Source organism: Ceratotherium simum, chromosome X, assembly GCF_057802395.1.
Source record: "Ceratotherium simum simum isolate JZ-2026a chromosome X, ASM5780239v1, whole genome shotgun sequence".
Lineage (NCBI taxonomy): Eukaryota > Metazoa > Chordata > Mammalia > Perissodactyla > Rhinocerotidae > Ceratotherium > Ceratotherium simum.
In genome coordinates this window covers 53,426,435-53,453,927 of record NC_141940.1, presented here as the reverse complement: position 1 = coordinate 53,453,927, position 27,493 = coordinate 53,426,435, and positions in this window count along the sequence as shown.

The window sequence follows — 27,493 nt, the reverse complement described above, 5'->3', positions numbered from 1 at the left end:
CAGTAGTCCCCCTTTACCTGCTCTTTCACTTGCTGCAGTTTCAGTTATCTGAGGTTAACCAGCAGTTCGAAAATACTAAATGGAAAATTCCAGAAAAAAACAATTCATAAGTTTTAAATTATGCACCATTATGAGTAGCATGATAAAAGGGACATGAATCATCTCTTTGTCCAGCATATCCACGCTGTATACACTACCCTTCAGTTAGTCATTTAGTAGCGTCTTGGTTATCAGATGGACTGATGAGATATTGGAGTGCTTGTGTTCGAGAAACCCTTATTTTACTTAATAATGGCCCTAAAGCACAAGAGTAGTGATGCTGGCAATTCAGATATGCCAAAGAGAAGCCATAAAGTGCTTCCTTCAAATGAAAAGTTGAAAGTTCTTGACTTAATAAGGAAAGAAAAAAAATCATATGCTGAAGTTGCAAAGATCTATGGTAACTTTTATTACAATATATGGTAATAATTGCCCTATTTTATTATAGTTATTGTTGTTAATCTCTTACTGTGCTTAATTTATGAATTAAATTTTATTATAGGTATGTATGTGAAGGAAAAAACATAGTATATATTGGGTTTGGTACTATCTGTGGTTTCAGGCATCCACTGGATGTCTTGGAACATATCCACCGTGGAGAAGGGGGGACTACTGTATTGTATGTCTTGGTAAATTCTGTATTTTGTCATTCTCTTAGCATCATGGTCCCAGGCTACATAACCCTCATGGGGAGTGGAAAGTGCCATAAATTACCAATCTTATCAGACAACAAATAACTACCAGGAGTTTCACCTACATGCAGAGAGTTAAAACTATTAAAAGAGAAGAATAAAACTTACAGTTTCCAGTTATTAATATAGAATAATAATAAATTTCAGTGGTTGCCAATATCACCATTGTTTCCATTCTCTCTCAAAGCTAAGGGAAGCCTTATCTCATTTTGTTTCAGAAGCCTTATCTCATTTTGCATTCAGCTGCCAATTTTCATCTTCTCTAAGCAGAAAATAATTTTCAAAATCATCATATGAAAAATAATATTGCTTTAATATATGAAAACCAGTAAACTGGAAATGTGAAGCAACCATATGAGAAGAGAGATATCGGCATGAGAGTTTGAAAAATAACAAGTTAAAATATCACTTGGCTCTCCACCACATTCTCCCTCCCTCAGTACATTCTTCCCCTAAATCTTACTCATGAACTGTGCATGTCTATGGAAATCGATGTGAATCCCACGGCGGCTGCTATTCTCCCCTAACCACAGCCCTCACATGGCTATAAAGCACTTTCATATATATTATCCTATATCATCCTCACCACATTCCTTTGAGGCAAGTAATATTACACTGAAATAATATTGCATTTTAGTATCAATGTGATTATTGCATAATTATGTGCTATATTATTGCATATTATTATTCTAAATTTACTGAAGAGAAAGCTAAAGTTGGCAATTCTAAATTCAATGTTTCTTTAAACACAAAATGGGTAATTGTTATTTTATACTAGATATGTTCAATAAGTTTGTTCTAGAGGTTAAAGTGATAGAAACACCAATACGTAGAGCAATAATTCTGTTAAAATAATATAATAATAGCAAAAAAAATGAATCTGTATTATTTTGGGATTTCAAATTGTATGGTGATGTCTTTGTCCCATGGCTTGAAATACAATCAATATGCTGATCACTCATAAATTTGAAATTTGTACATCCTGTGTGGGCCTCATCCATAAGATCAGTACTCATATGGGAATCACCTGAATATCTCCACTTGAACACCTAAGAGTCATCTCAAACTTAATGGTCAAAGACAATCAACTGACTCCCTCCTCTCTCCCGAAGTCTCTGCTTCTCCTGATTTAGTCCCTATATCCAGGGTGACCACACAACTCATCATTCAAACCTGGGTACTTTTGAGAGTGAAAGGGGGAAGGTTAATAACAACTCTGGGCCAACACATACGTGGGGAATCAGAATTGGCCACCTCAAAATACGTCTCTTTTCCTTGATTATTTTCAAGAACAAAAGACTCTGAAAGAAACTTTGACCTTCCTCCCGCTAACTGCAGAAAAGAAATTTAAGATAGGAGGCCTGTCCCCAGGACAGGTCTTCACCATAGATAACTCTGGGATATCCATAGGGCCCTTGCTAAGCCCATTCTTATCAAAGTTCTGTTTACCAAACATTTGCTTTTCCATTTCCATGTGAATTGCCTTCCTCCCCTTTGAAGTCTCAAACTGCTATCTCCAACATCCTCCTTTGTCTTTAGCTGAAGATGGTATTTAAGATGAGAACCTCTGTCGTTTTGTTGAGTTACCCAGTTTTTCCTGGGTCTCTCCCATGTATATATGTTATAAAGCTTTGTTTGATTTTCTCCTGTTGTTCTGTCTCATGTCAATTTAATTTGTACCCCAACCAGAAAGACCCAGAAGGTAGAGGATTTGTCTTCCTCCTCTACACATGTGAACCAGGACTATCCTCGGCAACCCCAAAGGTATGGTCACTCTACCCGTCTCAATAAATAGCAACTGCTTCCATCCATTTTCTTTTTTTTTTTATTTTCTGTTTATTGCAGTAACACTGGTTTATAACATTGTAAAAATTTCAGGTGTACACCATTGTACTTCTATTTCTGCCATATGATCCAGCTATTCCACTGTTGGGTATTTATCCAAAGAACTTGAAAACACCAATTTGTAAAGGTACATGCACCCCTGTGTTCATTGCAGCGTTATTCACAATAGCCAAGACTTGGAAGCAACCTAAGTGCCCATCAAGGGACGAATGGATAAAGAAGCTGTGGTATATATACACAATGGAATTCTACTCAGCCATAAGAAACGATGAAATCCAGCCATTTGTGACAACATGGATGGACATTGAGGGTATAATGCAAAGTGCTTCCATCCATTTTCAAAGCCTAAAACCTTGAAACCATTTTTGTGAACTTTTAATCTAACCTCCTATATTCGTCAGCAAATGCTGTCAGTTCTGTTTCAGAATTAGACTACTTTTCACTACCTCCAGAGCTACCCATGCTGTTCTATAATCCCTTATCTGGATTATTGCAGCAGCCTTCTAAATGATCTCCTTGATTCCACCCTTGCCCCTCAAAAGTCTATTGGTAACACAACATCTGACATAATCCTTTTAAAACAGAAATCATATGTCACTCAAAATTCTTTGATGGTGTCCCATAATATCCAGAGTATAAGCAGGTTTCATAAAATGGACAAGATCCTACACTAGCTGCTCCTCTTTCAACCCATTATCTCTTTGACTTCAGTTGCTGCTACTCTCCTACTTGCTCACTCCACTTCAGCCATACTGCCTCGCTATTCTTTGAACATTGCAGGCAATCTCCTGTCTCAGGGTCCCTGCGCTGACAAAGCTCTCTCTAGAACTTTCATCCCCCAGATATCCATATGGCTCAGTTCCTCACCACATTCAAATTTGCATTCCAGTGAGACTTTCTAAGTGTCCCTGGAAGTCCCTATTTAAAATTGCTTTTATGACCATCAGGCAAACTACATGTTTTACTCAGTTATTTTTATATTTTCTGCAAATGACTGCTACAATGATAACTACATAAAAGTGTGAATTTTTGTCTGTTTACTTTGCTTCTCTACCGCCAGGACCTAGAGCAATGCCTGCAGTCACAAAATAAATTCATTTTTAAGGAATAAATTAATGAATGAATTAACAGGTCTTATAATTAGATACAGATAATATCTGCATCAGCAACTAGGTGTGGACTAAAGATTATAGATATGGAGTTGAATTTTAATATAATTTTATTTTATTTTAGTAAGTGATGCTCCATGAAGATAGTACCTACACTATGTCATGTGACTATTTTTCTCTTCTACCTGGTAAAATGGAAATTTGCCCATTTTTGGTAATAAAAGTATTCAGATAAATAAAACTTTAAACTCAATTTTGCACCATGAGTAACTTCTGCTATGTAAATGGTATGAAATACCAATACATATCTAATTACTATCTCTCGTCATTTTTTTCCTATTTAAAAAAAATGTATAATATGTATGTGGCTTTTTTCAGCATCCGTTTATTTTGAGTTGATAGATCATGAAACTCACTAACCACTGCAATGTTATATTAATTGAATTCAAGTATGAGTTAAGGTATAAATGTAGTATTACCATGGTAGGAATTTCTCGCAGTTTCATAAGAAATGAGTATATGTTAGTGTCTTCCAAACTTGATCTGACATATAAAACTGTTGCATTACACTAAACAAAAGTTTCTCAGATAATTTTCAAGTAGGACAACAAATTTTCTCTGACTTACTGGTTTTCAATAAAAGAAAAAAATGGGCATGGAAGAAGGATATTCAGCGTAAAGAATATAAAACAATATGCTAATATTGTAATCCTTACCACTTAAATGAAATATACCTTTGCTTTCTTAAAACATTAACATACCCCAAAGAATTCTCATTTCAGAGGGTATAAATGCAGATAATGAATCAAAGAAAGCATTGTGGTGGGCTTGCTATAGGGAATTAGAAACATTGGCCCAAAACCAGTGTTTCTACCGATAGTAGAAAATGTGATTTGTATTTTTAAGAGAAAATAATGGCACCATATTTTTAAAAATACATTTGAAGTAAAATTCACCTATGAATGTTATAATGGCAATAATATTATTAGGAATCACTTTAATAGTGAAGCAAGAAAAAATACAGCAAAATTCACTATTCCCAATGTAAATATATGTTATAAAATCACATCACGTAATGAAAAAAAAAATTGAAGAAAGAAGACAAAAGCAATATTGCATTCCTTATTTGTTTTCCCCAAATATTGCATACATCTAAAGACCCTTAACAGTTAAAGTGAATCTCTTGCAATATGTTGCTTTAAGAAAAGTTAATATTTTACCCACTTTGTGTTTGATAAAATCTTTCCACATGTGGAATTTTCACTGATTTCCTAAGAAGGAATCAGGGATCCAAGCTCAAATCAGAGAGATTATTCTTGGAGAGAAAGATCTCACAATTCTTTTAGTTTCTACTGCCAAAGAATTTCAAGAACTCATTTGTCTGGGCAAAGTCTCATCTCTCCAGGATTGGCTTAGGTGTGGTCTAAATGTGCAGTTCAGTTGACCTTTCAAGGTCACTTCCAGATTTATGAGCTTGTGAAATTCCTTAAAGCCATTTCTTTTACAGGCTAGCATACACTGGTTCCACTTTCCTTGACAGAGATGAAAAAAGCTTTTGTTCATGCTCAAAGGAAAGCAGATCACTGAATACCATTTTTTTCAGTGAAGTTGAACTATTGAGAAGTTTTTTGATTAACGCAGAAGTGCTAAGAGCAGTTCTCCCCAAAGTGTTACTATGATATTCAAACCATGCCACATACTGCTGAAAGGTTCCTGTCTAAATGTCATGGGATGAGTTGAAACATGCTTACCCCAGGCAATTCTTTCCGGAACAATTAGAGCCTACTGTGATTCCAAAAAACACAGCTTTGCTTCTTTCTTCTTCTGAATTGCATTGGCCCAAAGGGTAGGCTTCTATAGTTTTAGCCTATAGAGATAGACTTGTTTTCCTCTGCAAATATTTGGAGAGTGAGAGCTGTGTCTCAGATGAATATATGTCTACTCTAATCACAAAGTAACATCAGAATTCTAGCTTGTTGGTCTCTGAACTACTACCATTATTGCAACTTGCTCTTAAAAATTCCTAGTTGACTGAGATGGAAATGCCTTGACATTCTTCTTGATAAAAATATAAATTGTGACTTACTTATACAATCTACTCACCTATTTCAGGAAAAGTGGTATGAAATTTCATCACACACAAAAAAACATTCACATATGTTATTGGCAAACAGGATCTTCTATCTCTGTAGTATACATTTAATTTCATGGAGACAAATAGCATTACCACTAAACTATTACAATAAAACTGTTATACAATTTCTATGAAAAAGCTCAAAATTCTCATCACGTAATTTTAAAAAAATATCACTTCAAAAATGTAAAATATGGGGCCAGCCTCGTGGCCTACTGGTTAAAGTTCTATGCACTCTGCTTTGGTTGCCCGGGTTCATGGGTTCGGATCCCGGGCATGGACCTATGCTACTTGTCAGTCATGCCTTGGTGGCGACCCACATACAAAATAGAGGAAGATTGGCACAGATGTTAGCTCAGGGCTAATCTTCTTCAAGCAAAAAAAGAGAAAGATTGGCAGCAGATGTTAGCTCAGGGCCAATCTTCTTCAGTTAAAAAAAAAAATAAAACATTATCTCTTTAAGGAAAATGCCAAATGAATTCAAAATAATTATATTATTCCAAGAATTCTGGCAAAATGACTAAAGTTTATGGTTTTAATCTGTATTTTCTTGTCTTAAGAAAGGTCATTATGGCATAAATAAATGGGTATATTTATAGTTAGTTGTCTTAATTTTGTAAAGTTAGACCTGGAAATCATATATATTTAAGAGTAGCAGAAGAAAAATGCCTGAAAAAAGTTAGTTCACTATAAATAAAGTTCCATATCCTTTATAATTTTGTATCATTCCATATGATTTATTTTCAAATATTTGACTTAAATAGGAAAGACCATATCTAAGTTTCCTGCCAGCTGTGTTCAGCCTACAACAGCTCTTCTTGTGTGTTCAGTTTTTCCAATACCTTCAGCATCTTTAATATCTGTTTTTAATATATATGTATATTTTATTGTGGTAAAAAAACACGTAACAAATTTTTCATCTTAACCATTTTTAAGTGTACAGTTCAGTAGTGTTAAGTATATTCATATTGTTGTGCAACAGATCTCTAGAACTTTTTCAGCTTGCAAATCTAAGTTTGGTAACCATTTTATAGCTCAGGAATATTTTTCACTATAAAAGGGCAATGCTTAATATCCTTTTTATTTTTTAAGAATTAAATTTATGACGTCCAACCATTAATTATACCTTGCTCTAATCTCCCCTTAACACAAAATCATATGGGTTTATAAAATGGCATCGATTTATCCAAAATAACTTGTCTTGTCTCCAATTAGGAAAGGCTAAATATAAGGAGTACACTTCCCCTTGAGTTAGTCCTATACTGAACTACCTAGAGTCTGCTAAATAAGTCTGAACATTCTCATGGCTCCAACCACTTTTAGGCATTAAATTACGCCAGCACTTCATGTAAGAGTAGATATAGCCCCACTGCCCAGGCCACATTTCAAATAAACCGTTTTCTTTCAATAGATACAATTTCCCCCTTGCTTGTTTAACTTGGTGGTAGTCCGTATTTCATCCATCTATTCTGTTTTGCAGCATGTTTGAGAAGCAGTTAAAGTTTACCAAATAAACTTCCACTTCCTTTGCTTCATCTACTTCATTTATTTAATCATGTTTTAATTATTTTTTATTCTAAGTTGAAATATTCCAATATCTTTTGGTATCTCTCCTTTAATATCCTCTTATTGCCCTCCCTACACACTAATCTGTACAATAAACCACTTTCCAAACTCTTATACTCTTAATTTTGACACACTTTCCCATTCTGCTGGTTTAACCAAAAATGTGAGCTAGTACATCAATCCTCAAGCCCTCTCGATTTTGTGGCTTCCTTTACTCTCCTTCCCTTGAAGTCTTAAGGCAAATTAAAAATAGATAAAAACTGACTTTAATGTGCCTTTAGATGCATCCTGGAAAACAAAATGCAGTAAGTCAGAAAACTATGTTATATCATAGGCATTCTTATCTTAAAAACGGAAGAACAATGACTCAAGTCAATTTCTAGGCAGAATGACTCTAACATTTAGAACTAGCCAAAACAGTGGACATTACAGAATTCCAGATGTTGACATAAGATCCCTGTGAGACTTTGGACAGTCATTTCTGGTCATCTGCATCTGATGAACCAACTCAGGCACTGGCACAGCTGTTGAAAGAGGGCAGAAAGTTAAGACACTTTGCCCCAATTGCTGACTGCTGCTTTTGCTGTGTCCTTCACTATTAAGTGGTGATATTTGAGCTGCATGGATTGCATAAAATCATATTCAACTCCACAAAGTAAGCAGTACTGATCTGCTTAAAAGCTATCCAGTTTAAAAGTTTGCATATTACTATTCCAACTGGATTGTCATGTTAATAGCGCAGTGAACAAATCACTTGTGGGGGTATTTTTGATTCCTGAGTTAGGTCAATTTCAATTTCCCAAAATCATCAATTATATTTAATAAAGCAAATGTTGAATTCAGATTCAGTTTAAAGATCTTTAAGATTTATAAAATGATTACTATGGTAGATGCTGGGGGAAAAACCAAATGTATACAAGGACCCATGTCTCAAAAGATAGGTGAAAAAACAAGCATAGTTGTTTAAAATAATACGTGTCCTGGGGCTGGCCCCATGGTGTAGCGGTTTAGTATGCGTGCTCTGCTGCTGGCGGCCCAGGTTCGGATCCCAGGCACGCACAAATGCACCACTTGTCAGGTCATGCTGTGGCGGCATCCCACATAACGTGGAGGAAGATGGGCACAGATGTTAGCTCAGGACCAGTCTTCCTCAGCAAAAAGAGGAGGATTGGCATGGATGTTAGCTCAGGGCTGATCTTCCTCTCAAAAAAAAAAAAAAAAAAAAACGTGTCCTAGAAGGCAGTATTTCATTCAGTGCAAGGATATGAGGTGCATAATACAAGTATTAGTGAAATAAGGAAACATGAAGAATTACGAAGACACTACAAAAAAGCTGGGACTTGGGCTTTATTGGGCAAAGAAGGGGAGATGTATTCTGAAAAATTTAAGGTTTGGGGTCAATAACAATTATACTTTGACTACAGAAAAGGGTTTTCACAGGCTATAGTGAGAGATGGTCTTAATGTAATAAACAATAAAGCAAATGAGTACATAATAACAGCAGAGACTGTATGATAGCATCCTGAAAGGGACATTTTGTACTCAGAGGAACACAAGAATGCTTAATAAAAAAGTTGTACTGCTTCATCCAAGCTAGTTCATAAATATTTAAAATCTCCTTCTGTTCTGATTAATGCCCTGTTCTTCCTAAATGGTTTTAAAATGGTATAAGGTACAAAGTAATGTTTCTCATTGGGGAAGAGGGTCTATCTGTACTAGAGTGATAGGATACTCTTCCTAGGCCACCATAAAAGGAGCTCAAAGTTCAGGCCTGTGTTCCTTAAGACTTCCAAAGTGATCAAAGTAATTTTACATGAAGTCGTACTCTTCATGAAATTATTTTAGATTGCAAAATAATGTGTATTTGAAGGAGTTTTCTAATTTACTAAAACCATTTGTTTGCTGTAGGTTTCAAAGAGCCTGGTTGTTAAAAGCTGGCACTTAGTGTCCAGTGATCTGTGACCTATGTTCCCATCCAAACACTGTGTTTCAGCAAGTCATTTCTGCTGATTCACGTTTGCTTTTGTCATGGAGAACTTTCTAGATTCAAGATCTATGAAACCGATCGTTTTGGCTTATTTAAAGCTCCATCTGATATCTATAATCTTGCATCTTTGTCCAGGTTATTTTAGCCTGTCTCTTTATTGCACCTATGAGATTAAATTATAAAAGATGGTGATTACAATACCAACCTCTCACCACCTTGCAGATCCTGTATAAGAACAAATATAGCAGAACTGAAGGTTTACAGCTCTTTGGAAGGAAGTGTTTTTGTATGTTAGAAAGATGTCTGCAAAAATGAACATACAATGAAACCTCAGCTGTCAATTATTTTCTCTCTAAAATATTTGCCTTATACATATAAACATTTAAAAATAAAACATGACTACTAACTACATAGATAAGTCTATCATACAGGCCTCTCAAGTATTTTTCAAAAAGTCTGATTAACTGTTATTTAAAAAGCTCTCTCTCTCTTCACTTCTTTCTCTCTCCATCTCTCTCTCTCTCTTGTCCACACACATACACACATGCATGTGTGTGACTATCTATTTACGCCACCTTTTAGAAATCTACTTGGTACCCTATAGCTACATATTAAGTTTTCATAGACACTTCATTTTGCTGACTCATAATAGGCGTGTTCTCTCCAGTGTTCTCTTTCTTTGAAAATTTGCTATTAGGCATGACTTAGATATGAAGTAAAATTTATTTGGCTAAATCTCTAATTTTAATTTTGTTATAACAAAAATTCTGTTAAGTGATTCAGACCATTCTGTCAACAAAGTATCTTTTCCGTTTACTTTTTTTTTAAATAAAAGGACAAAATATAGAAAGAAAATATTTCCTTTAGAATTAATCCATTTAAGTTAAAATTGATTTAAATTTTCTAAATATTTAGCTAATATATAATTTAATTAAGACATTTCAGACAATATTTTTTCACGGGGTACATGATGTGGGAAACACAGTGTGAAAACATACAAAGAAGGACTTCATTAACATGCTACCTATGTCTATAGACAAATTTTATGGTATTGATCACTTGGTCACAGATTGGTTTTTGCACTTCGCACACTGTATGTGGATCGTCTAATCAGTTACTTTTCTTTAAAAATCTTATGAATTATAATTTTCTCACTATAGAACTTCGATCTCAAAACACATGACAAGCAAATTACTATTTAGTTTATTTTTAGTTGTGGGGAGAGTGGTAGACTACTTTAAAAAAAAAGTCAAATTAAATGTTACCCAACTTTCAAATGCATCGACTAAGCAAAATTTTCTCCATTTTTCTCCTAGGTCTTACTAGCTTTGGGATAGACAAGCAGTACGTGAATTTAAAAATAACGCAAAACATAATATACAAGGTGATAAGAATGTCTTTTCAATTGCCCCCCACCTCCTGTAGCACTCTAGCCATCTTCACAAGTTAACTACACGACCCTTGTAAAACACTAGAAAAGCACTCCCCTAACTAAAGATATCGACTCCAATGGCCCTGTTTTCACACATTACCCACTCCTCTTGTTTAAGACATCAGAGGTTCAGGTTAGAAAGCCACTGTTATTTGTCATACTAACTAGACAGACAACCCCCACAGGATTCTAAGTAGGGGGAAGATGAAAGAGAGAAAAAAAGGGAGTGGATGCGGAGGTTGCCTAAGAAAATAGGTTGTTGTAGGTAACAAGGAAGAAAGTTAGAGAATAAAAACAAAGGAGGATAAAGGGATAAAAGAATATTATTCTATTTCATTATTTTGCTTAGGAATGTCTCCTGTTTTTATCAGAAACCCTAAAGCCCATATTAATTTTCACTCTATTATTTACATTTCTCAAAATTCTTGTGTTCTCCTAGGAAAAGTTTAGACTAAATTATATTTGATGATCAAGCAATGAGTTTATTTAGTTGACAGAAGCTGCTACTGTCAGAGAAGGAACTAAACTCAAGTAATTTTGTTTGACCCCCACAGTGTTTTAAAAAATCTCTAGAATTTGAATGTCTTTACATGGTTCATATAAAGTTCCTCAATTCTCTCTAATGTTTTATAACCTGCCAGGTTTACTCATTAATATGTCTCAAGCCTGAAAGCATTTGTCTTTCTTACCATAATTTATCGCTTCTGACTTGTGTTATTGTTCCAGCTGCAAAATGTGATACTCTGGAACATAGAAAGGTATTAAATCTCTCCTGTGTGAGCATGCTTTCTTCAAAGAGCCTCTTCCCCTGTCAAGGACTCTTGGAACTCTGAAGTCCTGTGGAGCACAATCAGAAAACATGCTTATATTTCTTCTGCAGCTGGCTCTCTGATCTCTCCATTGACACAATTTACACCCATTAATTAGGCATCTAGAAACACCTCAAATTGTGTTATGGGAAATGCTATTTTGAGGGTATCACAGAGTGTTGAGCAGCTACTCCCTGCTTCTCAAAGTGACAAAATGGTGACTAATTCCAAAGGCCTCAATGTTAGACGACCTTTCTAATGACTTTTTGAATACTGCTCAGAAATCCATGTTACACATATGGCTGTGGGAATGGTAAACTATTCTAGCAATTTAAACTAACATATGCTCTACTTTTTTTTACATTTTTGATAAATCAATATTATTTTTCATATAAAAATACAATGTTCCTTTCAGCATCTATAGTTCAAATATTTTATGAACATAAACTTTTATAAATAGTAAAATAATAATAATTAAATTTACTATTTATAATAACTACAAGATGATGGTGTCTACAATGGTGATTGTAGCAGAACCAGAGAATAAGCTTCTGGCCATTACCTGCCTAAGTGGCAGCTCTTTGCTATTTCAGATTTGCACATGTCCAAACCTTTGCCCTTTCTGGTCTGGTCTGTGGTCCTGTAACCCTGTATTAGCATCTCCTTAAATGACATATTAGGTATGGAATTAGGTATGTTTAAACACAGCATGTCAGGTTGTTCTAGAATTAATATTTCCCAAGTTATGTTCTGTGGAATATTAGTTTCATTTGGATCCACTAAATGGAAATAGATGCTGTGGAGAATGATTGGTTCAATGGTCCAAGAAAAAGATATGAAATGGCACATGTTCTGTAATCTTGAGAAGTCCTGCAGTAAAGACATTTTTAGTCGCACAACTTATTGGACTAAAACATTAATTTTCAATAACATATTAGTATCCACATTGCTTTGGGAAATATACTGATCAATGAAATTTTTTCCTACATAAACATAGGACATTTATGCTTAGAATCATGTAATTTTTAGAATTGTAAAGGAATCTTTGAATCTATTTAGTCTAACTCTTTCATTTTATAGATAAAGAAACTAACGCCCAAAACAAACACTTAGTTAATTATTTATTTTTGTTTAACCTTTATGCCAGACACTGTGTTTAGCACTTTACAAACATTATCTCAAATGACCCTTATAAGGATTCCATGTGGTAGATATTATTATTATTATTATACTCATTTTGTAAAAGAAAAAACTGAGGCTTAGAGAGGTTATGTTACCTCTTTGTTCCCTTTGTTCGAAGCTACCAAGCTACTAGGTAACAAAGCCAGGTTTTAAACCAATACTGTTTAGCTTCATGGCATACATTCTTGCTTTCAACAACTTTAATGAGATATAATTCACATACCATACATTTCACTCATTTAAAGTGTACAATTTAACGACTTTTAGCATATTCATAGAGTGTGATCTATCACCACTATCAATTTAAAATATTTCATCACCCTAAAAAGAAACCCTATACCCATTAGCAGTGACTCTCTGTATTTTATATATATATATAATTTTATATATTTATATATATTTATATTATTTTATATTATATATAATTTTATATATATATATATATATATATATATAATTCTCTGTCTGTTATGATGTTTTGACATCTTAAAAAAACCTTTCTGGCTGGAAAGAGACTGCCCATCCCTAGGTCCGCCAATTCTTAGAGATAGCAAAGGGCCCAGACTCCAACTGTGAACGTGCTTTTGATATGCAAACTAACCAATTCAGGGCCATACTTCCTCTAGCTGGCCTAAGCACTATAAGAGACAATATTCCTCTGCCTTAATCATCCCAGGGCCAGGTACCAGGCAACAGGCCAAAACCCACAGAAATTATTCAAACTAGCCAATCCTAAACTGTTCACTCTGCCCTGCCTTGGCTTTCTGGGAAAACCCCAATAAAGGCTCTGGCCTAAAGCTTCCCCTCACTCCTGCCTTCTGCATCCTGACCACCCTGGTGTCTTTTTCATGTGGTCCTGCCTGGTGTGCCATACTTCCTTTCTCTAGGACATGTGAATATAGTAGCCTTTGATCTTACCTGAGCTTCTCCTCTGTTTCTTCTTGTCACCACATTTGACTACCTTATAAAAGAATACACAACACTCCCAAATGCCTTCACTCCACTGCCAGCCCTAAGCAACTACTAATCTACCTTATGTCCCTAAATATTTGCCTAATCTAGACAGTTCCTGTAAATGGAATTAGTGGTTCTTTATGACTGGTTTCTTTCACTTAGCATAATTCCAAAGTTCATCCATGTTGTAGCATGTATCAGTATTCCATTTCTTTCTATTGTCAAGTAATATTCTATTATATGGATATACCACATTTTATTTATCACATTCATATATCACATTTTGTTTATCAGTTGATGGACATTTATATTATTTCCACCTTTTGGGTACTATGAATAGTACTGCTAAGAATGTCCATGTACAAGTTTTTGTGTGGACATAAGTTTTAAATTCTCTAGGTGTGGAATTTCTGGGTCATATGGTAACCCTATGTTTAACCAATTGAAGAGCTACCAGTTTTCCAAAGCACCTGTACTATATTACATTCCCACCAGCAGTGTATGAGGGTTCTGATTTCTCCACATCCTCACCAGCACTTGTTATTATCTGACTTTTTGGTTCTAGCCATCATAGTGCATGTGAAGTGGTATATCATTTTTGCTTTGCTTTTAATTTCCCTGACGGCTAATGATATTGAACATGTTTTCCTGCTTATTGATCATTTACCTATCTTCTTTACAGAAATGTCTATTCAAGTCTTTTTTTTTTAATTGGATTGTCTTCTTCTTGTTAAGCTTTAAGAGTTCTTTATATATTCTAGATACAATTCCATTAACAGATATATTGTTTGCAAACTTTTTCTCCCATTTGGTGGGTTGTCTTTCCACTTTCTTGATGGTGTCTTCTGAAGCAAAAAATTTTTAAAATTTTTATGATATACAGTTTATCTTTTTTTTTCTTTTATAGCTTATGCTTTTGGTGTCATATTTAAGAAATAGTTTCCTAATCCAAGGGTATAAAAATTTGCACCAATGTTCTCTTCTAAGAGTTCTATAGTTTTTGCCCTTACATTTATGTCTTTGACCAGATCCATTTTGATTTAATTTTTGTATATGGTGTGAAGTAAGGGTCTAACTTCTTCTTTTGCTTATGTATATGCAGTTATCTCAGAATCATTTGTTTAAAAGATTATTCTGGGGCCAGCCCGGTGGCTTAGTGGTTAAGTGTGCATGCTCCGCTAGTGGCGGCCCGGGTTCTGATCCCGAGCGCGCACTGACGCACCACTTCTCCGGCCGTGTTGAGGCCGCATCCCACATACAGCAACTAGAAGGATGTGCAACTATGACATCCAACTATCTACTGGGGCTTCGGAGGAAAAAAAAAAAGGAGGATTGGCAATAGATGTTAGCTCAGAGCCCGTCTTCCTCAGCAAAAAGAGGAGGATTAGCATGGAGGTTAGCTCAGGGCTGATCTTCCTCACAAAAAAACCAAAAAGATTATTCTGTCCCATTTATTTGTCTTGCCATACATTCCGAACTCTCTACTACTTGCTTTGAATCACAGTTTAGTAACTGCCTTGAGACTAGAAACTGTTCTTCTATACTTAAAAAAAATATATATTGATCAAAATTCTATTAAGTACATTATTAGTATTTTTATTTGTTGTTTTAATAAGACCTTACTCTCCATGAAGCACATTTCCAATCACTATTTCTTTTGACCCTTATAGCAGCCTAATGAGGTTTATGAATGTCCTAATTTTTAGAAGTAAGGAAACTGAACTTTAGAAAAAATAAGCGACCTGCCCAAGGACATAAAATTGATGGTACCAAAGTTGATACCGTCTGCTCCCTAGCCAATGTTACACCACAGTACAAAGTACCAAGTACACCACTGGTACAAATATAGGGTGATAAGAAAGAAAACCTCACTAAAATTATAATTGTCAACTTACTTCACTTTATGCCAAAATAGCTTATAATCTGTATGGTACAGTTTTAGATAAAGTCACAAGGAAATATCTCTTATTAACTGACCTATTATAATCTTTTAAAGATATTATCATTTTAAATGAATTTCAAACAGCAGTTATGACCTACAATTTAATCAAAAAAATTCACATCAATCTGAAGAAAAAAGTAATAATAATAGTTAATAATTTATGAGTTCTTTAATGTGCCGGACACTGTTCTTATCCTTTACATTGAATATCTTATTTAATCTTCACTAAAGCTCTTTGAGGTATTATCAATATTCAGATTTTATGAAGAAGGACATATGTAATGTGTAGGCTAGTATTTCTAGAAGTAACTATATTACTGAAAGAAATGCTTAAGAAATAAATAGAAAGTAGCCATTTAAGTAAAGTTTATTTGGCCGTGACAGAACATGTTGATGTAAAAAGTTTTAAAAAGCGCTATACATCATTTCAAAAATTAAAAAGCAGATAAGTTTAAGTCATCATTATTTAAAGCCAATGCCAAGGCCTGTCACAGCATTCTCATTTAATTCTCAAATTTTTGTGACACAGTAATTATTAGCCCCACAGATGAGCAGACTGAAGTTCAGAGAGTTTAAGTGACTTGAACTAGATCAAAGAATTTATCCCAAAGTTTTAACTTCCACTTTTAATATATTCTCATGTTCCATTTTATTAATACAATATTTCTCTTCCATTCTAATTCTATTCTCAGCCATTTAGAGTCATAATTTAATCTGTCCCACCCATTTACTCTTTTGACCTCTATGATGAATCTGTCCACCTCTGAGTCAGAGTTCAACAAAATGTACCATTAGTAGCACTTTTCATAATATCATTTCTTATCACATACTGGCTTTGGAGGACATATTACAAAATATTTTGGGCCCCACAGAGTAAGAAATATAGGTCAGAACCCATAGGTTAGATACGCTGCTGTAACTTTTATCTATTCTCCAATTGGGAGAAAAACAATTAAATTTTATATACAATTCAATGATCTTCAAACACATCCTGAGAGCTAAAAAGTAAAAGGACTAATATTAAATTCCTGACAACTGTGAAAAATCAGCATACTATATATAAACCCTTGGAGCATGAAATAAAGGAGCATGTTTAAAATGGGAAAAAAATGAGGTGTATCATAGAAACAATATTGATAGAGGTTTTCCTCATAGCTTTGAATACGAAGGTTTGCTTTCTAGCTCTTTCAAAGGTTTTCAGTAGGTGATTTAACCATCTCTGAGAGACAAACTAATGCTCTAACTGCGTCAGAATTATTTTAGCCTAATACTAACTCTGCCTCTTAATGTTTGATCTTAATTTGCTAAATCAATTGATTAAGCTTAAAGGAGATTTAATTAAAAAGGAAGGAGAGCAAAATTAGGAAGTACTGGTGAAGATTTGTTGACTTACTTGTCCCGCATATTTAAGCACACACACTCATACACTTAGGCTTGAATATTTGCCAAATGAAATTTTATGAAGTCTAGAAAATAATAGCCACCAACTCTAAGGGTATTGTACTTACTAAACGTAATCTTTAGATCAATGGTGTCCTCGTGTCCACTAAATGGACCCGACTGTTTAAATATTGGCTTATAAGCTATATCATGAAACCAATTTCCTCAGTAAAGACTTCTCAAAATAGATTTAACTAATTTCCCACAAGGTTTAATATCTACAATAATTTTAAAAATCCTTGAATGTATATAGTACCGTTCAAATGCAAAGCTTTAAGTACTCCTTAGGCATCATTTAATTTACTTTCACAATTTCCCAGGGAAAAACATGTTTTGTGCTGAACTAGGGGTGGGACTCTAACGTTTACTGGTTCTGCCCCTGCTTCCCTATATCTAGCTTATTCCAGAGCAACGTCATATGAAATTGGGGAGCCAGATTTTTTTTTCATTAACAAATTTATGCTTGCATTCCACAATTCATCTTGAATAGAAATATGTACAAGACAGTGTGCTTTGTATTGTGGTAGATACCAGAGAGACTTAGACACAAATAAGAATATTTTAAAAATACTAAAATGTTACAGAATATGCTAAGACAAAATTCAGAGGTGAACTCAAAATTGGGGAAACAGTAAGGTATAACAGAAGACTTGGGTTTAAATCTGGACTCTGCCACTTAATAACTGTGTGAATTTGGGTGTTTTTTTTTTTTTTTTTTTGTGAGGAGATCAGCCCTGTGCTAACATCTGCCAATCCTCCTCTTTTTTTTGCTGAGGAAGACTGGCCCTGGGCTAACATCTGTGCCCATCTTCCTCCACTTTATATGGGAGGCCGCCACAGCATTGCTTGACAAGTGGTGCATAGGTGATCACCCGGGATCCGAACCGGTGAACCCCGGGCCGCCGCAGCGGAACGCGTGCACTTAACCGCTTGCACCACTGGGCTGGCCCCTTTGGGTGTGTTTTTTATCCTTAGCTTCTCTGGTCCTCAGTTTTAAATTATGTAAAAGAGGAACTACAATGCCTCCCTAAACGATTTGTGTGAATTTTGAAATAGATAGTATATGGAAATATCTAACACAGTGCTTGGCACCGAGAAGGGGTCTAATAAATGTGGATTAATCTGAGGGAGAGATCACATTTTGTAGATGAAATCAGCATTTAGAAAAATATCACTTGAAGTGTAGGTAAGATTTTTACAAGGGGGAGATGAGAGAATATCACTCCAGGTAGAGACAAGAGCATGCAGAATGATGTAAAAGTATACACAGAGTCTTTTCAGGAAATATATTTTTGGCTTGAATAGAGGGTAAGAATAAGAGACTAAGGGGAAATAAATTGAATGGTTAGATTGAGGATAGATCATGGAGTTTCTACCTTCTTTGTTAGACAGAAAATGTTGCATGTTTGTGAACATGGAAGAATAATAATGGGAGCTGGATTGGTGAGGGGGAGGTGCTGATCAAGGTAAAACTGATTATCAGGCTAATATAATACTTCAAGTGTGAAGGATTAAGGACCTGAAACAGGAAGCTGAAGATGTGAGAATAAAGAGTGATTGAAACTAAAGACAACAAGTCGTCTTCACACAGATTCAAAGTCCAGCTCCTTATCATGGAAAAAGCACAATATGGCCTTGCCATATCTTGTTAGGCATATCTCCTGACCCCCTTCAGGCTCTGGTAAGAATAAGCTCTCTCTAGCAGTGTAAATACACTGTGCTCATCCACATGCTCTACTTTCATTCTGAAATAGTTTTCACCCCCTTGTCCAGCTGAAAATTCGCATTTATTGTTCAAACTTCAGTTCAGGCTTCAGATCCTCTGAGAAATCTTCTCTACCCTCCCTGCATAGAGTTTGTTCTTCATCTGTGCTACTTTTTACCTTTCTATATCATTTTTTAATACTTATGATATTGCCTTCATCACACTCTTTTTCATTTCTTTTTTTACAAGGCCTATTAATGGCAGCTGTCACATAGTAAGACCTTAATAATATTCGTTGAAGCCACAGAACTACACATAAATAATAGCTTATCATTTACAATGTTCCAACACATTGTTTTAAGTACTCTGCATGTATTAATTCACATAATATTAACTGTAAATAACTCTTTGAACTAGTAATAATTATTTCCATTTAACAGTTGGTAAAACTCAAATAGGGAGAGAATAAGTATCTACAGCAATATTTTACATAGAGGAAATAATGGAGCCCAAGCATTCAAGCTGAAGCACTCTGGATCTAAAGCCTCTTCTTTTAACCACTATAAAATAGTCACTCTCCTACAAGAAACTGCAAAACATGGAAGCTATAGAAAGAGAAATCGGGCAAAGTAAAGCTTTGGTTAATCATTATCGTTAGAAGGCAAAAGAACTAGGCATGAAAAAAGAAATAATCAGTGAAGTGGGAAGAGAATCAGGCTAGTGTAGTGTTGTGGACCAAAGGAAATGTTTCTAAAAAGAATCAGTACCTGAAAGAGGTTAACAGTGCCAGAAAAGTAGTTGTTAATAGATAAAGCAGGTCCTGAAAGAAGTGGAAAGAAAGAGGAAGAAGAGCACAGAGTCAGTCTTCTAAATGTAGAAGGCCAATCATCCCTCGGAGGAAAACAGCATACTGGGGGAAAATATGCAGATATGTTGTAATGGAGTACGGTCAAGGGACTCATGCACAAAGATCTTGATTGTTTCAGAAAAGTCGTAGGAAAGATCATATGCGAAAAATGATGGAGATTGGTCAGATTAGAGATTTTTAAAAAGTGAAAAAGGTGTGGGAATATCTTTATGGGAAATGAAACATGAAAGGCCGTAAAGTTAGTAATATACTAGAAGAATAATTTAAAAAATGGTTAAACATCTTAAAGGAAGAGAAGTGCTGAATGAAATGAAAATATAAGTTGTAGCTGTGCTATATCTGGAGTGAATAATAAGAGTAATTGGAACTAAGAATAATAAAATAAAGGTGGTAAAAATGTTATAGGGCTCATGAACATGATGTGTTGTAGTCCCCAAGGATAATGGCCTGGAAAGGAGTAAAAGGAAGAACATGGAGGGAATTCTGAAGTCATTAAAAAAACGGAAGAATACACAGCAGATTGTTAAGTTATGGTAGTAAAATGAAGAGAAGAAAGTATAGGTGTATTTCATAGGCTCTAAAATACTTAGGCTCTGGGCATGAGATGTACAAAATGAGCCTGAAAGACCTTGTCATTCCAGAAAGCATAGAATTTATCAAAAGCTACTAGAGTGACATCTAAAATAAAACTTAAGAGCCAACCAGAAATAGCTCCCACAGGGCAAAGATAAGGAGCTCATTCAAGTATCAATAAGAGTAATAACTTCAAGGGATTCAAATTTGTCAAATATTGTCAAGTTCATAACACTATTTAAAAAACAAATGAACAGAAAACATCATTGACCGCCTATAGAGTATGCTAAGCATCACTCCATTATTTTGAAATCCTGGATCCTAGTAAATAAAGACAATAATCAAGCATTTATTCTGCTTTTTCTATATACACTCTGCATCATCTCAGTATTACCAAATACTAGGTTGAGGAGAAGTTTGTGTACAATACCCTTATGATGTAGTCTTGCCCTGCCCCAAAACAAAAACAAAAATCTACATATTATTTATATATATATGTGTGTGTGTGTGTGTATAGTTTAGATTCTAAATCTAATCTACTAATTTACAGGAAATAGACTATAAAGAGAAACATGTGAAACAATATTACAGGGAGGCTAAATCCAGACAGTGGGAAACTCAACGGCAAAAACAGCTGGGTTGCTTCAGTAAGACAGTAAAGAGAAAAAGAAAGATTGATGGAGTGAAGGATGGAATAAGGAAAAGAGAGAGAGAACTTAAATATTTTTTTTAAAAAAGTTAAAATACATATCACTAGTCAAAATAGCGTGAGCTTATTTGAATACAAACCAAAAAAAAAAACTTTAAAATATTATAATGCAATGAGATAAATGACAATACTACTGATTATGTTAATATTTAGAAGTTATTATTAATGTTCCAGGTATGATACTGAGATATTTTATTATTTAATAATCCTTTTATTTTAGAAATACATATTGAAATAATTACAGATGAAATGATATGATGTCTGGGGTATGCTTCAAAATAATCTGGCAGAGAACAGGGAATAGGTGTTAAGGTTAAATGCCTCTCCTGAAGTCACACATCTAGTGTGAATCTGAGAAATTAACCAGGGAGTCACAGAATAAGTAGACCTCTGTATAGACCCAAGATTGGACAGTGGGAACAGGAAAGTGGCCTGCCGATTTCATCAGAGTTTAAATACTAATGCAAACTGAATATTTAAAGAAGGTTATGCATATCAAACTGGCATCCATGTTAAAAACTGAGAGGGGAGTCTAGCCACAGAAAGGAATCAAATGATAGAGATCCAATAAATAAAGAAAGTGTATGTTTGGTGAATGTGCTAGATATAGCTTTCCTTATTCAAGAATGAGTAAACATTATGACAAAGAACAATATGGAGCCTATAAAAAGATTTCTGTTACATTAAGAAAAGAACAGTTTCCAGAAAACAGAAAATAATAACTATAAAATTTACTTAAAACTATAGAAATTATAAAAATTACTTACAAAATTAAATAAGAAAATATTAGACTGCATGTTCTGTTCTCCATAAAATAACTAAAATTATATATACTATGTGACAAATGAGAAGGCAAAGGAGATATAAGGTACAAAATAAAGCTGTGTAGGAACTAAAACCTGTAGCAAAATTAAAAACCACAACAGAAACAGTTGAAGATAAGATGATGATGACACTTACAGTGCAAACGAAAGATACTTTACCAGAATACAGAGGAAAATAATGAAAATTATGAGAAAAAATATGACAAAAAACACAGATCCAGTATATGGCTAATTAGTGTCCCTGAGGGAAATAAGCCAAAACAAATATAGCAGAAGCAATAAGCAAGTACAATCCATGAATTTTTTCAACCAATTCCAAACTTGATATACGTCAAACTGACAAAAATTTAGCCAATAAAATATCTTCAGAAATTTGAATAACATGAAAAAATATTCAACATAAAATATGTGAAAACTGCAAGCTATGATACCATAAAGGTATCATATCAATTTATATTCAGGATAATAACTACTTAGCATTGTAAAGCCTGCTAAAAATGCCAGTTATAAATTATAATGGCAACTGATGTAAATAGATATGATTCAATGCTTTACAGTTGTCAGATACTAATGTCATGAGGTCATTTTTGAGTAAAATGAGACAAATATGTATTTGTTCCCTCCTCAATATAGGTCTTCAAAGTAGTCTTTAATTGTTATTCCATTAAACAATAGAACGCTATACTTATAGAATGGTTCCTGAGGTTTTTAGATAAAGTATATGTCTTGATCAGAAAGCCTGCTCCTCAATTTTTCCCAAATGAAATTTCAATTGGACTTTGAGTAACAAAAAAGCAATGCTTAATAAAAGTCTATTAAAAAATATTTTTCCCTGAAATAATCAGTAATCAAGATTCTATGAGCCTCTCTCTGGGTTTTACTTTAGACTATCTGCTCTGCCAAAAATATGTTTTCAGTTTTGCTTGAGATAAACAAACTTCTAATGTGTGTGGTATAATTTCAGAATCTATTCAACTAGAATGTTTCTTTCCTTTCACAGATCACATGGAGTTTTGTTGTTTGTTTCTCCTGAAAATTAATTTTGACATCACTCTCTGTTTTTTATTTTGTTTTAGTTTTTTCATTCTGGGCAATTACATACATTAGATCATCATTTGTGCTGTAATGCACAGGTCACAATTTATAGCACTGTGAATAGCAGCATTTTCATGCAGCTGTTTATGTCATAGTTTTAAAATATATTTAACAGAAACTTTCATGATTTAGTAAAATGTTAGCATTTCATTTTGCAGCACTTTTCCTTATTTGTGGTTACTTTAAAATTACTTTTCAATTTTAGTAATGATAGCACATAGATTGTGGTAATAATAATTATTCATTCATTCTTGATTTTTTTTTATTTATAACAATGACAATTTCTTTTCAAAAATCAAGTTTAACAATTTTTAAAAGCATATATTGAGCAGCAGAGGGTGAACACAATGGCTTAAGTTTCTGATTCTTATTAATATGGAGTAAGCACATTCCACTTTAACTCTCTTAGAGGTCAGATTATAACTAAAACCCTTCGACAGAATTCTGAAGGCAACTATCAGAGGTCTCTAAAAAAATAAGTAAGAGCAGGCAGACGTGGTAGGGAAAAGAAATTTTGCATGACATATGGGGGTGTTACCTGTGTTTTCTTTGTTTTGTTATGTTTTATTTTTGTTTTGTTTGTTTTTGCCTCTCATGTTTCCCAGCTAATGCTACCATATCTCTTATTAAAGTAAAATGCAAACCAGAAAACAAACTTGAAAATCCTCTGAGTAGACAAAATCATGTAAGCCACATAAGCGTAACTTAATTTAGCTTATTCTGCAAAACAGACAAAACTTAACTTGGGTTGTTTCTTGTAAATGCCTCTGAAAATCTTAAACAAAAATTAAGCTATTCATCAAAATTGGCATGAGGTGATGACTTTTAACCAATCCCCTATCACTAGGAAATCTCTAAAGCTATAACCAATCATTGAAAAGAATAAACAGCCTCTGCATTTTCACTATATAAGCTATCTTATAACAATATACCTCTGAGCCTCGTTGTACTGTTGATTTCACTGCTCTCAGTTTACAAACTGTTCTTATGAGCACAATAAACTCTTACTGAATACTATCTTGTTAATCTGGTGGTTTTAACTTTGCTATTTCTAGGTTTTCGACACTCCCCAAGTGACAAATGGCAGTGCACAAAAAAAAAAAAATCAACAAAAACCCTCTGTCTTTTTTTTTTAAAGATTTTATTTATTTATTTATTTGCCCCCCAAAGCCCCAGTGGATAGTTGTATGTCATAGCTGCACATCCTTCTAGTTGTTGTATGTGGGAAGCGGCCTCAGTATGGCTGGAGAAGCAGTGTGTTGGTGCACATCTGGGATCCAAACCCGGGCTGCCAGCAGCGGAGCGTGAACATTTAACCGCTAAGCCACGGGGCTGGCCCAAAAACCCTCTGTCTTTAGTCAGAAGACTAGGAAGTGTGGCCCATGTGAGAGGAGCTTTTTTTTTTTTTTAACTTTCAAGACCTAACCTTAGATGAGCTCTAGTAATAAAGCTGCAATGGGGTGGCAGTAAGAGTGGAAACCCTAGAGATTCTATTTCTTGCTGCTTTTCTCATAGACAGACATATTCCTAGAAAGTGTATAATAATTGAGAAAGGATAAAGCCTCAGCTTTCTGGTCACAACATCGAGAAAGGGGATTCCTGAGAGCTGAATAGTATGGGAAAAATCACTGAGAGTAAAAAATGAGAGAAAGGGATACTTTAAACCTGTCTGTGATGTCCTGGGTTTGTCTTCAAATTGCACATGCATAGGAATAACCGGAATCAATATACCAAAGGCTTTGAGAACTGGAGTACAGTGCAAATCACTTCCCAAGTCTCTGATGAGTCCTAGAATGGAGGACACATGGGGCAGAGCAAAATGGCATGGGAAAAATTTTGAAAACTGGATCAATATTGGAAACATAGCCCACAGAAGGGAATCAGGACTTGTAATCTAAAACTAATGAGTTTGAATGCCTGCTAAAACAACAAAAAATCAACATTTTCCAGAAAATTTTAACAGGATCTAGAGTCTCCTAACATGATATTCCAAGTGTCCAGCATACAATTCCAAATTATTTGAACATATAAAGAACTAGGAGGACCAAACAACTCTTCTGGGACAAGGCAATTATCAGATACCAACTCTAAAATGACTTTGATGTTGGAATTACTAGTCAAAGACTTAAAGCAGCAGTTCTATGTTCCATGAAGTAATGGCAAACACTCTTTAAATCATTATAAAGCTAAGAAGTAGAAGTGACAAAAGAGAATCAAAAAATAAATAAATAAAACAGAGAACCAAATACAAATTTTAATACTGAAAAATATGAAAAACTAAAACAATTTACAAGAGGGGCATAATAACAGAACACGAATGACAGATAAAACACTTAGTGAACTTGAAGATTGATCAATAGAAATTATCTAATCTGAAAAAATCAAGAGGAAATAAAAATGATAAAAAAAGTAAAGAGAGCCCCAGGGATCTAGGCAACAATATCAAAAGGTCTACTATTCATGTATTTCAAGTCCCATTAGAGTCCCAGGAGGAGAAGAATAAGAGATTCTTACCAAAAAATATTTGGAGATATTTCTGAAAACAAGTTTCCTGAAAGACATACATTTACAGGTCTAAGAAGCTCAACAAATCATAAACAGGATAAACTCAAAGGAAACCATGTGCAAACATATCATAACCAAACTACTGTAAGCCCAGGATAAGAAAAACATCTTGAAAGCAGCCAGAGAGGCAGATGATATGTATAGAAACTACAATTTGATTGAAGATTTCTCATCAGAAACAACGGTCATAAAATGTTGGAATAACATTTTTAGATAACTGGAAGAAAAGAAATGTTAACATAGAATTCTATATCCATCAAAAATATCCTTTAAGAATGAAGGTAAAATAAAAACATTTTCAGAGGAAGGAAAACTAAGATTATTTGTTGCCAGTAGATCTGCTTAAAGGAAATGCTAAAGGAAGTTCTTCCTGTAGAAGAACAAAAAATAACAAAAGGAAACAGGAAATTTAGGAATGAATGAAGATCAACAAAATTGGTAAATGTAATATACTATTTTACACCACTTAAGTTCTTTAAAATATGTATGACATTTTAAAGTAAAAATTATATCATTTTTGATTGAGTTTATCAATGTAGATATAATACATATGACAAAAAAGATGTACACTTCGGAGGGTAAAATGATCTCTGGGGTAGTAAGGATTTCATAATGATCTAAAGTGGTAAAATATTAACTCTAAGTTCACTGTGAAATTTTATATATATATATGTAATTCCTGGAGCAAATGCTGTACAAAATGTGCAAAGATGTATAGTCAAAAAGCTAATAGATAAATCATTCAAGAAAGGAACAAAAGGAGAAGTAGAGAAACAGATGAGTAAAAATCAGAGGATGCAAAAGTAAAACAAATAATAAGATTATAGACCTGAATACAAACATATCAATAATTACACTCAATGTAAATAATCTAAACACATCATTTAAAAAACAAAGATTTTGAGCATTGGATTTAAAAAAAAATGAGACTCAACTATATGCTGCCTGCAAGAAACCCACATGAAATATAATAAAACTGGTATAATAAAAGTAAAAGGATAAAAAAGAAGTATATCATGCAAACACTAAAAAAAATAACCTGGGGCAGCTATGTTAATAGTGGACAAAGTAGACTTCAGCACAGGGACTATCACCAAGGATAAAGAAGGATATCATATGATGGTAAAGGGTCAAGACACTAAGAAGACGTCAATCTTAAATGTGTTTGCACCTAGCAATACAGCTTCAAAATCCGTGAAGTAAAAACTGACAGGACAAGAGAAAAAATAGGCAAATCCAGAATTATATCTGGAGAGTTTAATAATCTCTTCTTAGTTATCAGTAATACCAATAAATAAAAAAGCAACAAGGATATAGAACACCTGAACAACACTATCAGTCAATATAAACTAATTGATACTTATAGAACATTCTACTTAACACTTTTCAAGTGCATATAGAACATCCACCAAGATGTACTATATTCTGAGCCACAGAACAAACATTATGAAATTTAAAAGAATTGAAATCATACATAGTGTGTTCCCTGAACACAATGGAATTAAATCAGAAATCAATAAAAAAGTTATTTGGAAAATATATCCACATTTTTGGAAATTAAACAAAACAATTTTAAATAAATGATCAAAAAGGAAGTGTCTTAGTCGGTATAGAATTTTATTTTGGAGTGATGAAAATGTTTTGGAACTATATAGAGGTGGTAGTTGCACATCATTTTGACTATACTAAATGCCACTGATTTGTTCACTTAAAATTGTTAATATTATGCTATTTGAATTTCACCTCAACTTTTAAAGTCTATTAATTAAAAAAGGAAGTAAAAAATTAGAAAATATTTTGACTTGTATGAAAGTAAAAATGAAATTAGCATTAACTGCTCATATTAGAAAAGAATAAAGGTCTTGAATCAATAATTTATTTTCCACCTTAACAAACCAGAAAAAGAAGAGCAAACTGAATCTAAACTAAGCAGAAGAAAGGAAATAATAAAGGTGAGAATATAAATCAATGGAATTGAAAACAGAAGAGCAATAGAGAATGTTAATGAAACCAAAAGTTGGTT